The sequence below is a fragment of the Myotis davidii genome, unplaced genomic scaffold (assembly GCF_000327345.1).
Source record: "Myotis davidii unplaced genomic scaffold, ASM32734v1 scaffold411, whole genome shotgun sequence".
Taxonomy (NCBI): Eukaryota; Metazoa; Chordata; class Mammalia; order Chiroptera; family Vespertilionidae; genus Myotis; species Myotis davidii.
The window spans coordinates 241,706-258,556 of NW_006282917.1; the positions used below are offsets into that span (position 1 = coordinate 241,706).

Sequence of the window (16,851 nt, forward strand, 5' to 3'; positions counted from 1 at the left end):
TCCATTTTTCTATCAGTGGGCACTTAGGTTTCTTCCATATCTTGGCTATTGTAAATAATGCTGCCATGATCATAAGGATGCATATATCTTTTCAAATTAGTGTTCTGGTTTTCTTTGGATAAATCTGAGAAGAGGAATTGCTGGGTCATATGATATATCTGTTTTTAATTTTCTTGAGGAAACTCCATACTTGTTTTCTATGGGGCTGCACCACTTTGCAGTCCCACCAACAGCACACAAGGGCTCCCTTTCCTCCACAACCTTGCCAACACGTCATTTGTTGACGTTTTGATAATGGCCTTTCTGACTGCTATGAGGTAGTATTATCATTGTGGTTTTTGTTTTCATTTCCCTGATGATTAGTGATGTTGAGCAACTTTTCATGTCTGTTGGACATTTGCATATCTTCTCTGGGGAAATAACTTTTCATGTCTCTGCCCATTTTTTTTTATCAAATTGTTTATTTTTTTATTTAGTTATATGAGATTCTTATATATTTTGGTATAAACCCCTTATAGGATATATCCTACATCGGGAAACAACTGATGCATGCCCCCCAAAATGAAACTGGACTACTCTATTACACCATATACAAAGATAAACTCAAAATGAGTTAAAGACTTAAATGTAAGGCCTGCGGTCCAAAACACTCCTAGAAGAAAATATAGGAAGTAAACTATATGACATCAGTCTGAGTAATATTTTTTTGGACATGCCCCTTTGAGAAAAGAAAACTAAAAGCTCCTGCATAGCAAAGGACACCTTCAACAAAACAAAAAAGTATGAATGGAACTGGAGAGCATTATGCTAAGCGAAATAAGCCAGTCAGAGAAAGATAAATATCACATGATCTCACTCATTTGTGGATTATAATGAACAACATAAACTGATAAACAAAAACAGACCCAGAGACAGGGTAGCATCGATCAGACCATCAAACCTCAGAGGGAAGGCGGGGGAAGGAGGGGGTAAGGGGGAGAGTTCAACCAAATGACTTGTATGCATTCAAATAAGCATAACCAATGGACATAGACAACAAGGGGGTGAGGGCATGAGTAGAGGGGAGTTGCGGGGGAGTAAAAGGGGGATAAGGACACATATGTAATACCTTAATCAATAAAGATAAAAAGCAGCCTACTGAATGAGAGAATGTATTTGCAAATGATATATCTGATAAGGTGTTGATATCCAACATTCTTGACTTGAGTGGTGGTTACAGAAATCTATTCTGAGTTGTTCATTAATTCATAAATTTCCCATATGTGTGCTATACTTCGGAATTTTCAAAGGGAAGATGAGAGTTTGGAGATGGATGGTTGTGATGGCTACACAACCATATGAATGTACTTAATGTCACTGAGCTGTACACTTAGAAATGGTTAAAATGGTAAAATTTATGTTATGTATATTCTACAACAATTAAAATAAAATTGTGAAATATAAAAAGATAAAAGTTAAATATATTTAATACTTTCAACAAAAAAGAATAATTTAAAAAGTTAAAAATGGAAAAATATGTGAACAGGAAAATTACAGAAAACCCCCAAAGCTCAAATGTATGAAAAGATGCTCATAATCACTAGTAAACAGAGAAATGTATTAAAACAGTAAGACATCACTTTATACCCTTTAGACTGGCAAAATGTGTCATTGTATCAATTGGCAAAGATGTGCATAGGTCTCATCCATTGATGTTGGGAGTATAGTCTGATCAGGCCATTCTAACAGGTATGCTATGTGTGTGTCCTATGACCCAACAACCCCACTCCTCATTATACATTATAAGTAATTTCCTATACAGCTCCCAAAAGAGATGTGTATTAGAACGTCTTAGTACAATATTATTCATCATGGCAAGGAATTGGTTTCCATTTGGGGTCCATCACTGGAAATGGCATAGATGAAATGTGGTAGTTGCACTCCATGGAATACCAAAAAATTAGAAGCAGAAAACTAGGCATCAACATGGACTGACCTTAAAAACATACTACATAATTTTTAAAAAGGAGACAGAATTGAGTTACAATACCAATTACATAAATTAAAAATACCCGAATGCCAAAACAAGATGTATTTCTCAAGAACATATAAAAGTTAAATGATATATATTAAACGGGTAATTTTGTGTGAAAAACGAGGAAAAATGGGAGTACAGGGTGGTGTCAGATGCTCAAAACTCAGAGGGAAAGCAGGGGAGGGTGGGGGTGAGGGGGAGAGATCAACCAAAGGACTTGTATGCATGCATATAAGCATAAGCGAAGGATGTGGACAACCGGGGGTGAGGGTGAGGGCAGGATTGGGGGGATGAGGGGACATTGGGGGGATAAGGACACATTTGTAATATCTTATTCAATAAAGGGGAAAAAAGAAAAAATACAAATAGCCAAGACAGGACACCAATTTAACCAAATGATCAAAGTTAACTTCACCTGTAGCAGGACAAACCAACATAGAGCGCTTTCTGATATGGTGCACTAATATGTATCACTTGGGTACTGTTTTACCAGTCATGTGTAACCTAAATTTAAGTAAAACAAACCATTAAAAATACCCAAATTGAGGGATATTCTACAAAATAACTGGCTTGTACTCTTCAAAAGTGACAAGGTCAAGAAAAACAAAGGGAGGCTGAGGAACTGTTATGGGTTAAAGGAGACTAGAGACATGGGATTTTTGAGCCAGAAACAGGACAGCAGTGAGACAAGTAGTGAAATCTGAGTAAGGTGTCTAATATAATATCAATGCTAACTTCCTAATTTTTATAGCGATGTTTCTTAAAATAACACCTGGGGAATTGACAGAATATGTGAGAACTCTATATTAATTTTGGCATATAATTCACACACCATAATCGACACCATTTTAAAGGGTACAATTTAGTGGTCTTTAGTATATTCAGTGCAACTACCACCAGAATATTAATTCTAGAAATTTTTCATCAAGAGAAGCCCTACACCCATTGGCAGTCACTTCCCACTCCCTCCTTCCCATAGTTCATGGCATCCCCATTCAACTACTGTGTCTCTAGACTTGCCTGTTCTGGACATTTCATACAAATGGAATTATACAATATGTGCTGTGTTTGGCTTCTTTAACTTTGTGTAATGCTTTCAAGGATCATCCAAGTTATAGCATGTATAGTGGGGCCTCGACTTACGAGTTTAATTTGTTCTGAGACCGAGCTCATTAAGGAGCTCGTTAACTCAAATTACTCTATCAACTCAATGCAAAATATCGGCCGAGAGACAGCTGGTATCTCAAAAAACTCGTTAGTCAGGACACTCATAAGTCAAGGCCCCACTGAATTGGTACTTCATTCCTTTATATAGCTGAATATTCCATTGTATGATATACCACCTTTCTTTATTCATTCATTGGTTGATGGCCTATTATGAATAGGAATAGTGCTGCTGTAAACATGTGTATATGTATTTGTTTAAGTACCTGTTTTCAATTCTTTTGGGTGTATACCTAAGAGTGAGAGTGCTCAGTCATATGAGAACTCTAACGTTTTGAGGAACTGCCAAACTTTTTCAAAACATCTGCACCATTTTAGACTTCCATCAGCAGTGCCTTATGGTAACTTTTTCAAAGCCTGAAATTGTTTCAAAATGGGAACTTCACTGGTTTGTCGAACTTGAAAGGGAAATATAAAGCTTACCCTGTGACTAGGAATAGAAACCGGACCGTGTAATTAGGGAGTTCTTCACACCAGGCCCTATTTTCAACACTGTGTTGTTTAATGACAAAGGGACTCAAAGAACATTACAAATGTGCGAGTGGAGATGGGAGGGGGGAAGTGTCCTTTTGAGAATTGTGATTTATGAAACATAACCATCTTGCACAGAGACCTGTATCATTCACTCTTCAAAGGCTGTCAAATATATCAAGTGGAATGGCTTCCTCTTCCCAATACACACACACACAGAGAAGCACAATCTTTTAAAAGCTCCAAGACATTAACTTTATTTTTACTGAATTCAGCATGGGGTGACAAAAAATGCATTACATCATTATAATTGACTATTACATCCAGACATTTTAATTTTTCTTAAATGTATTGGGATGACATTCGTTAATGACATTATATAGGTTTCAAATATACATTTCTGTGATACATCATCTGTATATTGCATTGTGTGCCCAGCACACAAAGTCAAATCTCCTTCCATCACCATAGAGTCAACCCTCTCTACCCTTCACTATTCCTCCACCTCCCTTTCCCTTTGGTAAGCCCCATACCGTTGCCTGTGTCTATGAATTTTTGTTCGTTTGTCTTGTTTGTAAATACAAACATTTATCCTTGCATTCCTTATATTCATTTTCTACCTTAAATGTTATTTCATATTAATTAAAATACATATAATTTCTTACTAAAAATCCCTAGTTCATATAACCAAGGGTTTATAACTTCTTAAAGTTATGTTCCTTTATGATGGTGAATTTAATAGTTTAAATTGTTAGTTTTTTTAATACTTAGAGGATTAAATATATTTACCAGCAGCAGAAAAACAAAGTACAATATAAAAATGGTTTTCCAACAGATATTTTCATTCTCTTCTGCAAACTGATGTTTTATCTTTACAAGTTATCTGTCATTCCATAGGAAAGTTGCTTGTCTTCCGGTTTCATAAAAGATGGTGAACAGCAGTTAAAAAAAAATACAGTTTACTTAAATTCCAAAGTTCACTTCAGGGAAAAATGACAGGGTGGGATGTTGGGGCAGAGTGAGAGAGATAGATTCTAGTGAAACAGAATCATTCACAAAAGTTACAGGGCTGTGCTATGACTTCTGATAGTAATTATGAATAGAAACAGAATGGTCAATGATAAGAGTTGAGGCAGAGAGAAGGAAGGATAGCATTACATCTTATCTCTGGCTCATTCTGTTTCCTAGGCTGGTGCGTAAGACCATCTTGGATAAAATAAGGTCATTCTTTGCTATGGCGATCAGCGTTCATGGCGTCCTTTCTCTGCACTCTGTCCAATGATAAAGCCTACTGGTTTATGCTTCCTGGAAAACAGTTATTCCAAAACAGCACAGGTGAAGAAGCACTGGTGAGGCAGGCATGAAGAACATGTTTCCAGGTAGCCTGAAACCCAGCAGACAATGTAGCTGTTGCTTAACAAACACAGAAATCTACATTGTATGCCAGGTTCAAGCCCCAGACCTGGATGTTGGGCCTGCAAGTCCTCACACAGCTGCCTGCTCTTTGTGATACTTATTCTCTCTACCACAGGGAAGAGACAACCACAAGTCAGAATGCACTGCTAGGACTTACATACTGCCAGTGAAATTTCCTTATATGGTCATAACATCCAGTTGTCATTATTTAATCATCACATTATTATGAGAATGCCATTTAAAGGTCCAGAGATAAAAAAGATGGATGGGTGGATAAGACAGACAGGTAAATAGGTAGATAGTTTTGTGATCAAATGATTGAGAGGGAGAGAGGAAGGGAGGAATGGGAGGGATGGGGGAGAGAGAGAGAGGGGGAGAGAGAGAGGGGGAGAGAGAGAGAGACAGAGAGGGAGAGAGAGGGAGAATGAGAATGAATCCTTCCACAGGGGGAAGAGAGAAAATCAATCCATGGATAAAATATCTAGATTTCTCCCACTTCTGGTATTGAAATCAAATACACGACATCATTTATTAAACCTTAATGGTCCACACATTTTGGCTAATAATGGAAGACTTACCACCCCATAACTTAGTTCTGTGTATATAAATCAAGGTAAAGTTTTCCAATAACTTTGGCTCAGGACAGTATGATAGAAGCTCAAAGATGCCACCAGAGACCCAGTAGCCAGATGTAGCTACTGATTATAAAAGACAGGATCTACACTGACTACTGAGCCACTGAGGGCACCTACAAATACCAGCAGTTAGATGATCAGCAAAACTTCTGGGCAGGAGCTCTGTGGAAGGAAAGAGAACATATCAATCTTGGAAACTTATCTGAAAAATGTATCAAGAAATTCAATTGCATATTTTATTTATTGACATTCTAACAATAATCTTATGTATACCGTTTAAAACAACCTCTAGATTTATTTACTTATGCAACATGTATTGATGGTTATATTGAGTGAAGTGCCAGATACTCTCTCAGGTGCTAGAGATCCAGCAACAAATAAAAAAGATTAATATCCCAGCCCTTCTAGCATTCATTATTATTTGTGAGAAAATTCAAAAATAATTACTTGGAATGTTTTGCAGTAAAATATCTTATATGTGAAAAACAAACAAGAAAAAAACCCCCACAAGAACAACAACAAAAAACCACAACCAAACCACCAATCTACCATTTTATTGTGTCCTGGGAGCATCTTTGTTTGCTTTATGTCCGTTTAACTTGGGTAATCTAGCAATGATACACATATGTAAAATAAATTGCAGTAAAATATTGTTTTCTGCTATAAGTTGAGAATGATACACTTATTTCCACCAAATGTCTAAAATAACAACAAAAAACTGAAAAAAGGTGTTTACAAAGTAATCAAAGCAGCAAATTACTCAAATGTCAGTTCTAAATTTTCCTCCCATAATACAATGTAAGTTAAAAAAATTGAAAGATAATTGTCCACTCCTTGATTTATTCATTTATTCACTCAGCCGCCCTAAAAATGCCTATACCAAGTGACTTCTCTGTATGTTATGCCAGTCACTGAGCATGAAATCCCTCCACTCATGGAACTAAGAGTCTTAAGATTTAAGGTGCAGTTAGGGAATTTACCACTGGAGGGAGTAGATCATAGAGGATAACCCATAAATGTTTCTTGGATGAATGAATGAATGGGCAAATAAAGTTAGTCAGTTTTTCATCCTGTGGGTATTAGAAAGTTGATTTAGCATATAAAAGACTTTAGAGAATTTGAAAATAAAGGTGTGATTTAAATCATTAGGATTTAAAAATGGTTAAGAGAAATCTCAATTAATAAAATTATTTCAGAGCTTTTAATATCTTTGTAAAGAGAGTGCATTTTTTTCACATATGTAATACCCTTTGTAATATAAATAAATAAATAAATAAATAAATAAAAAGAAAAAAAAATAAGGTAGTCAGGGAGAGCCTCCTTGCAACTGTGACATTTGAGCGGATCTCTTGAAGGTGAAAAACTATGCATAAACCGGGGGTGAGAAAGAGCATGGCTGAATAAGGCAAGAGTCAGAGCAAAGCCCTGAAGTAGGAAAAAACCGGGAGTAATGAAGAAGGCATTCTTAACAGACTGCCAAACTACAGGGGGAAGGTAGGGGAGGGTTGGGGGCGGGGTAAGAGATCCACCGAAGGACTTATATGCATGCATATGAGCACAACAAATAGACGCAAGATACTGGGGGGCGGGGGTGAGGGCAAGTCTGGGTGGGTAGGGGATGCTGGGGGGAAGTCAATGGGGGGGGGAAGGAGACATATGTACTACTATTTGTAATACTTTAAACAATAAAAAAATTAAAAAATAAGGCATTCTTATATTAGCATATGATCACTGTGGCCCATTATTGTTTGACTTTTAAAATTATTCTAGATAGTAAATGACTATGCAACTTTGCCCCAAGTACACATGTTTTAGAATCCCACTTTTTTATGAATTTTAAATGTTTGGGCTGTCACTTAGAAAAGGTTAGGAAAGTTATCCTCAATTGAAAGAAAGACCATACTTAGAACTTTAAATTAGTATAATTTGGCATGCAGCTGGACTTCTGAATGAGAGCTTTCAATATACAGATTTCAAGGGAATGCTTTAATTATTTAATAACAGATGTCAAATTTTAAGAAGGAACCCACTTGCCAAGTTGTAGTAATACTGTTTCACCAGGCAGTTAGCTCTTAGAGGAAGAGAATGGTGGAATTCACAAGGTGAAGTAGGTTTTTGTTTGATTGCTAATTCTTTTTCTTTTTTAAAGAAATTGAAAGCAACTCTATCTATGAAGTATATACTGGCATTGCCTAAAACCCAGGGCATATACACCAAAGGGATAACAAAACAGTAACACCCTGTTTATACATGTTTAACTGAATCTCATCCTCAATGTAGAAATCAAACATTCATAGAACACAAATTTACGTTTCATAAACCACTAGTGTTAAATGCTCATAAGTCTTACAAATTAGACTCACAATTAAAATGAAGCAAAGATTTAGTTTGGTTAGTTTTAATGCCAAAATCCAAATCATTATCTTTTGTAAATTTGGGTTCATATTTATTTTAGAAGAATGATATTTTTAACGCTCAAAGCTTGCCCTATCTATCCATAAATCTTACTAAATCTGAAGAACTATAAAGTTAAGATGGTTATTCCTCCCACTTTTAAATTTTCTACATAATACAAAAAGGAAAAAGTATAAATAAAATTTTATTTAAGGCTACTTACTCTACAGATCAGTGTCAACTAGCTAATAATACATATCTTAATGTTTCTTAAAATACAAACAATAGAATATATAAGGAATATACTATAGCATAGAATACTAACCAATAATACATTTTCAAAGATTATGAATAAAAGCCAAAGAAATAGGGTCTAAGTAAAAATGTCACATTATATAATTCCACTATCTAACAAGAATACAACTAAGCCACAGGGATGGGTGATAAAACTGTAGCCAAGGTACTCATAACTCAGGTTCTATTCATAGTTTAAACAGTCAAAAGAAAAATAATAAAGAACCTCCATCCGTTCTAGTTTAAGACCATTTATTTGAGGTACACATAATGGGAAAGACAGTTTAAAGGGAGGAAAACATGATTAAAAGTTAAGCCTGCCACCTGCTGTTGGAAAACTACTTGGAACCAGAGTAAAGACCATTTCTTAAAATGTTATGAAGAAGTTGAAGAGTTTACCATCCAGAATTAGAACAGGGGTGCCCTATAAACCAAACCAAGAAATAAGGAAACCCATTGATGTTTAAACCTAAGGTGACAGATATAAAATATTCTCAAACTTTCACTAAAAAGAAAAGAAATGCTGCATTGTGAGGCATTCAATGAAAGGAAGAGTAGACTTGCCCTGTCTTTTGAACAGATTATCTAATTCTATTTTGCCCCCTATAAGTATATAAAACTTTAGAAAACATAGTTTTTTAAAAGAAATTTTTGACCCCATCACTATATGTGGAAGTAAATAAAGAGGAATGAGCAATTTGTTAGCATTGTCAGAATGTTAATTTTTCTAGGTCAGAATTGTAAAGTTTAAGTCTAGATGTCCCCTGCAACCCCTACCCATGATATTTCATAGTTGAGTGCATATACCAGGAGCCTTATATAACTAAATACAAACATGGTCAGCTTCTCAAACATATTTATGACTTGACAGAACACATACAGCACTATGCTCTTCGAACAAAGTCAGTGTTTACTTTAGAAATGAACTAAAACTGCCTCATGAGGTAATCTCATGTTAAGTGTTCTTTTACACACACACACACACACACACACACACACACACACACACGGACACTGAAAGGTGTTGGCTATGTCTATTACCTTGATTGTGGTGACGGTGTCATGGGTGTTTGCCTATATTCAAATTAATCAAATTGTGCACAGTGTGTACAGTCCTTTGTGTATCAATTTTACCCCAATAAAGTCGTTTACAAAAAAACAAACTGCCTCCCATGTGGTTAAGAAGAAAAGTTCAATGAACTCTATAGCTGGGAAAGAAATGCACACACATACACACACTGTGTCACAGGGTGAAATTATGCCAGAGGACAAACCAATCTTTCAGAGACAGGTGTCTAATTAAAGTATGTTCTCATGGACTTTAATTCCTATTGTGTTACGTCAGAGTATTTGAGCCAGGGTCTCTCCATAACTAGCACATGGTTGCGATCCATCCAACTGGTGCATACCTGAGATCCTGTGACTACACTGACCCAAAACATTTACAGCAGCTGATGGTCACTTGATTCTCACATCACTCTGTTTAGTAAATTGCTCCGCAAGTCAACTGGAAGATTTGAGGTGAACATTTCTGAGATGTTCCTGCTCAAGAGGTTTTTTTTTATATATAAAAAGACATTCCTTGCCAAATAATTCCAGTCTGAACAGGCCTGGGAAGGGATGGGGTTGGCATAAGATACTAAAACAAGCTTCTAAAGGTGAAACCACTCACAGCCCATAAAGACGGACTCAGACTAGTTTTCAAAAATAGTATTTAGCAATCCTTCTCAATAAAAACCAAATTTTTTTAAAACAGGCATTGGATAAAAAAATGAATAATTTTACTCATTAAAAACATGCCAAGAAAAAGGATAGTTTTTACCAAAGTAACAACCTTTTTATGGACAAGTTCCAGAAATTAATTGCACTAAATTCACTTGCAAATATCTCTCTGAAAGAAACCCCTAAGGCATTTTCTTCATACGATGTCTGCAGTGTGCAATACTGGTGAGGAATTCCTATAATTGGAAAAAGTAAAATAATTTGCATTCTATCAATGATAAGTAAAAAAAATTCAAAATAAGGTCACTGTTTTCTGAACCTTTAAGTAATAGAAAAACGAGTTGGTTCCCCCAAGAATTCCTGACTTAAACTTTTATTTAAATCACAATCCATTACTATTCTTTACTATTACTGGAGTTTTTTCAAATTTGTTCTCATTTCCAAGCCTTGGCCTATGTTCTAAAGGCATCAACATTACATACACATGATATTGACAGTTTCATTTATAATCAAATCTCCACCAAGACTGCATTTGCCACTGTACAGAATCCTCAACATTCAATGTTCTCATGGTACAAAATTCATTTGGTCTCCCCCTTGGCTCTTGCCATCAAGTTTCACTCAGCTCAGATAGACTTAAGGAGGGGCAAATATTTGGCCTCTGCACACTGCTCACCCCAGCCTTCTTCTTTCTCTGCTGGGCCCAGCTCAAAGAGCCTTTCCTAGAATTCTAAGGGACCTTCCTGGAGTCCTTCAGAAAGTTAGTTGCAGGCTACTAGTTAGTTGGCCTGCTCCCTGATTACTCAATTTGTGTGTGTCAGCCAGAAACACAAACCAAGCTGCTCTTTATTTATTTATTTAGAAATGTGTCTCCCTATGAGAAGGTGAGCTCCTTGAGGGTAAGAACTGAGTCTTGGTCTTTTGAGATTCTCCAGGTATTGATATTAGATCATACTAATGCACTAGATCTGTGGTCGGCAAACTCATTAGTCAACAGAGCCAAATACCAACAGTACAACGATGGAAATTTCTTTTGAGAGCCAAATTTTTTAAACTCAAACTATATAGGTAGGTACATTGTTAGTAACTTAATTAGGGTCCTCCTAAGGCTTAGGAAGAGCCACACTCAAGGGGCCAAAGAGCCGCATGTGGCTCACGAGCTGCAGTTTGTCGACCACGGCAATAGATCATAGGAATCTTTTAGTAAATATTTGTCAAATAAAAGAAATATGAGTGAAGTACTGATAAAAACACTTAAAAAAAAACACCCCAAATAACCTAAAACAGTGGGAGAGTATCTCCACTTCAGGAAAATTCTTGTATTTCTTTATCCTTTAAACAACTTGATTTCCATCTTAATTTTATGATACTTTCCTATAAAATTTGTGGGTGCTTATAAAATCAAGCTATTTATAAAGGAGTATATTTTGCTAACAGAGCATGGCCAGTGAAAGCACTGTCTTATATCATTCCTTGGGGCTCAGAAAGGCTATCTTAATTGCCTTCAATTCTATACAACAAATAAACAAGAACAATGGTGAAATGGAAAAAAATGATAAATTGAACAAGTAATTGGAGGGGGGGGGAGGAAACAAAGGGAACATTCATATGTTGAAACTTCTTTTGTTTGTGATGGTTATAAAGTGAATGATATTGTAATCAAATGAAGTCTCTTCCAAGAATCGTAGACATCTACCAGAAGCTAACACTGGGCTTCACATATGAGATCTATGGTGTTAAATGAAGGAAAAATGTGGGGGGATAGGATATGTTTAAACTTCTAGAGAGTGAAAGAAAGATAATAGTACAAAGTCCTACCCTACACATGAAGTATTTATTCCAAGAGTGGTCACCACTGAGTAGATGTCTGACCAGTTCTTCAACTGGTCCTAAGGAAATCAAGTGTTTTGGTGGTAATATTCAGTACAAAGCAACGGCCATTATAGGACTTGACAACAGCATTTCCTTCCCCTTCTCTCATTAGTTGATGCTAGAACATGTCTATGCTCACAGTTGTGGGTTTAGACAGTGTATGGATGGTTCTGTAGAGCAAACGTGTTTGGAGAAATGCTATCAATGTAATTTAAAGTAAGATTCAAAAAATAAAAAAATATCTCAACTTAAAATTGGAGATGGATTTTTGAGATGGTCACAGAAGGAGTGTGGAATGTAAAAAGGAAGAGGGATACTGAAGAGGTAGGGTCATTAAATGTGACCAAGAGCAAGAAGGAAAGGTGTTGGTCAATAGGGCCAAGGAGAAAAGGAATGTTAAGAGAAGGCCAAAACCTAGCCACAACACTAAGGCACTCAATGAGGCAACAGCTTCATGGGCATCCGCTATTAACTAGGTAGAAGGGGAAGTTTATCAGATGGAGAAAACCAGAAGGTTGGGAGAGGAAGGATGAAGGAAGAGGAACTCTTGGGAGTTAAAAAAAAAGTTTGAAAAGGTGAACATCCGGAGTCCGAGAGAAAGGGAAGATATTCATAGGCCTGGGCAAAGTCAAGAAATTGAGGAAGGAAGTATTTCTTCCTGTGCAGGGTTGGGGAGAGCAGTAGTGGCAAACTTTATCACTAAGTTGGAAAGGGGAAATAACAGAAACAAAACTGCTGTTTATAATGATGGTAAGTAACACAGGGGAAATCTGGTTCCTCTTTCTATGAGTGGAGAAAGAGGTCAGTAGAGGTACTTGAAAGAACTGGCTCAAGGAAGATAAGAGAATGTGTGTGTGTGTGTGTGTGTGTGGTGTTGGGGATAATCTGAGGAAGTGTGAATGGCCGTGTGCTGAAGGAATAATTTTCAGTAAAAAACAAACAGCAAAACCCTCTCATTTAGACAAAAAGGCAAGGCATAAGAACTCAGAAATCAAGGGGAACTCTTAAATTCTAATGAGAACACACTGGATGTCAATTGGCAATGCGAGAAAAGCAGTGAACTTCAGAGTCTGATGAGCAATCCGAACCACAACTGGGCTATCCAGACTCTGGGTTGCCTATAAAATCCTCTGTGGATGTGACAAGCCAGGAATGAACCCAGTTTACCTAACTAAGCCCAGAATTACCTTGTCCCCTTCCCAACTCAGTGTTCTAACCCCATGTTCATTCTCCTGCCTTCCATTTCTAGCTAGTATGTAATGGCATCAAACTATTCCAATTTCTCACTGACAATTATTATTCATTCTGACACTACCTCTTTTATAAGTCCTATCCAGATTATTAAACTTTCTGTGGTCCGGGAAACAAACTATAAAGAAATCCATATGATAATTATTTTCATCCTACTACTGAGATCATTAATAGTTAGCACAAATCCTATGTTGACAGGAAAGAGCTGTTGTGTACATCACCACTTTTCCTTCATATTTGCCCTTAGGGAAGCCAGGAGGGGACATGGAATTAGCGATGGAATAAATAGAGGTACTTAAAAGAGCAGAACCTGTAGGATTTGGTGGAAAAGCAAAATAAAACAAACCAAAAATATGGATTCCCTCTATTGAATTTTATCCTCAGACAAAACCTTACAATCTTTGTGCTCTCATATTATTATATCTTCTGATTTTCTAAGATTAGAATAAACCTGGATAAATTTTAAAAGCATGAATAGAAAGTTTAGAAATGGGAACTCTGGGATTAAGTCAAGAAAACAAGTCAAATTTTAAATGTGCCACTAGGGACAGACAAAAAACTCAGGAAAATGATCTTTTAAAGAAGAATTAAAAATAATTCAGTACACAAAATTTCACTTATTATGAAACTTGACAATCTTGATGGAAACCATGGGGCAACTAAGGGAATTAAGCTCTCATGTTTCCATGTTGGTTTCACAAAGCCACTCACTCAATTCATGTCATCAGCAGTCAGGCCCGATGAGGGAAATCACATAGTAAATTTCAGAACGCACTGTGTATATGGTGCTGTCCAGCTACTATGGCTCATTTCTATAGGAATCTTTGACCCTTACAACATTAAGGAGCCTGTGGTTGTTATCCATTTACAGAAGATTAGAGGGGATCATTGTCACAAATGCCTCATATACAAATAGAAGGAACTCCAGTAACTGTCTGACATATTGATGAGCAAAGAGTCCTGCTCAAATATTCAATTACATGACTTTAGGGAAGCAGCAGGGTGTAATAGGGGGGATGGTGACCTCTGCTCAAAGAGCTTGGCTTCCCTGGGTTTCGGGTTGTTCCCCAAGCAAATGAGGATAATACTGATCCTATCTATAATGGTATCATTGAGATGATCACACAAAATGAGGTCCATGAAAGTACTTTATCAATTTTCATGCACTCTGCAAATAGAAGAGATTTATTTCTCTAATGGTAGACTCTGAAGGTGGTATTTTCATGTCTTATCTTTGCAATCTGAACCCCACTTCACATGCTTTCACCCTCATCATATGGTGAGTGCTACAGTAGTGTTTGAGTGCAAATGCTTATAAAGCAGGCAGATGGCTTGCCCCATAGTGCTGAACAAGATACTTCCTGAACCGCGTGTTTCAATGCCTCGTAAACAGGAGCAGCTAAAGCTGTCACATTTATGTTTGCAGTTTAACTTTGGTTTCTCATCTGTACTAGAAGGTTACATTTTAAACCCAAAACCATTAATCAGCTTTTTTCTAAGAGATGCTAAGTTGTTGTTTGTTTGGTGTGTTTTTTTTGGGTGGGGTGGGGCCAAAAAGGTCATCTAAAAACCCTCCATCTACTATAACAATGACTGCTCACTTAAAAAGTTTTTTAAAATTGAGGAATAACTAGCACACAATAAACTGCACCCATGAACCATCACCACAATGAAGATATAAAGTAGTGAAATTCTCCACCAGCCCCAAAGTACCCTCATGCTTTTTTGCAACCTCTCCCAATTACCCATCCTACCTTCCCCACCCCAAGCAGCCATTGATCTGCTTTGTGTCATAGATCTCTTTCCATCCTTAAGAAATGTTATATAAATGGAATCATATAGTATGTACTTTTTTTGTCTGGCTTCTTTCATTTAGTCCAGGGTCATTCATGTTCTTGATGCCTCAGTAGCTCTCTCCTCATTATTGAGTAGTATCCATCATGGATACACCACAATTTGTTGATCCGTTCACCTATTGGTGAACATTATTAGTGTTGTTTCCAGTTTTTACCTATTATTGGTAAAACTTCTGTAAACATTCATGTACAAGTCTTTGTGGAGACATATGTTTTCTTTTCTCTAGAATGGAATATCTGGGTTTTATGGTCAGTGTATATGTAACATTTTAAGAAACTGCCAAAATTGTCTTCCAAAATGTTTGTACCATTTTACATTTCTACTTAAATGTATTGAGAGTTCCAGATCCTCCACAAACTTGCCAACGCTTGGTATGATTGGCTTTTTAAATGTAGCCAAACAGGTGTGTGGTGGTATTTCATTGTAATTTTGACTTGCATTTCTCTAATGATTAATAATGCTGAACATCTTTTCATTTGTTTGCCATTCATATATCTTCTTTGGTGATGCACCTCTTCAAACAATTTACCCTTTAGTCTGTTGTTTGTTTTCATATCATTGAAAATTCCAGTCATAATGGAATTCCAGTCAATAATGGTACAAGACTGATAACTAAGAACTCAAAATTTTACAGGATTCCTGGGTACCCAAGGATAAAAATTTCACAATGATTATTTTCTAAAACCTATGCTGAATTAAAATATTCTCTAACCATTGACAAACTTGAAATTCCTTTCAAGCTTGAAAAGGATTTAATTATTTTTAATTAGTATTGCTGCTAAGTCTATGGAGGCTCAGAACTTAATTAGTAAACAAAATAGTCTCATTTCCATATATTTTATTGGAACCTAAACCATCTTAGTTTTTCTTCAGTGCATTAGCTGAAATCACCAAAGTTCCTGTCCCTAAGCCACATTCTACATTTTGTACTAATTACAGTCTAATTCCATAGATTCCATTTTACAAAAATAACTTCTTGGCAAACTTTTGTCCACATTCAAAAAGTGATGGATGCAAAAGCTTCTATCGCATTGCTTGTGCATACAGTGACAGTTAAAACATGATTTGCAAATATGAAGATGAATTCTACTGAAGAGCTAAAGAACAGGCTAGATTCTAGGGGAGCTACAAGCTTTCCTTTGAGGAAAAGCTAGGCCATAGGTTCGCAGCTCAATTGTTACAGTTGATGTGGGTTTCCTTTTAGATGCCTGGAAAATGACTATGCTGACCACATCCACATTCTGAAATACTTTTTGAGAACTTGTAACCAAACTGCAGGAACTGACTCATTTTGCAGTGCCCAGCCACCACACAATGGTTCAGAATAGACTCCAGTCAAATGCAGAAATATCAAGCAGCAAATTGTCTGCTTACATGGGGGAAGAAAAAAAGGGAAATCCCCTGGCACATGGGGCAAAATGGCTCAAGCGCGAGTAGACCATCAGACATGACCAGAGAGACCAAACAGAACACACCGCTTCTTGGGAAATACATAGATTTCCCTCAAAGCTAGAAGTCAGAGGCTAATAGAAAAGGGACCTTTCTGTCTAGCTCTCTAGATTACACCTAGAAAGTAGCCTCAGTTGAGAGCAGAATGTGCAGGAAGATTTGGAGAAGATGGTATCTTCAACGCCCATTCCTAAATTCCTTGTTCACTAAGTCAGGAGTGTAACCCCTTGTCTTCCAAGAGAGAAGCAGGAA

At 36.7% G+C, this 16,851-nt stretch overlaps 1 long non-coding RNA gene across 1 annotated transcript in view; it reads right to left on the reverse strand.

Moving 5' to 3' along the window:
* Positions 1–5,505: 5,505 nt before the first annotated feature.
* The window catches only part of LOC107182605, an 87,661-nt gene continuing 76,315 nt past the window's right edge, over positions 5,506–16,851 (reverse strand). The window contains exon 8 of the long non-coding RNA XR_001513326.1: positions 5,506–5,922. This is a non-coding gene — a long non-coding RNA (uncharacterized LOC107182605). The remainder of the gene's footprint in view (positions 5,923–16,851) is intronic.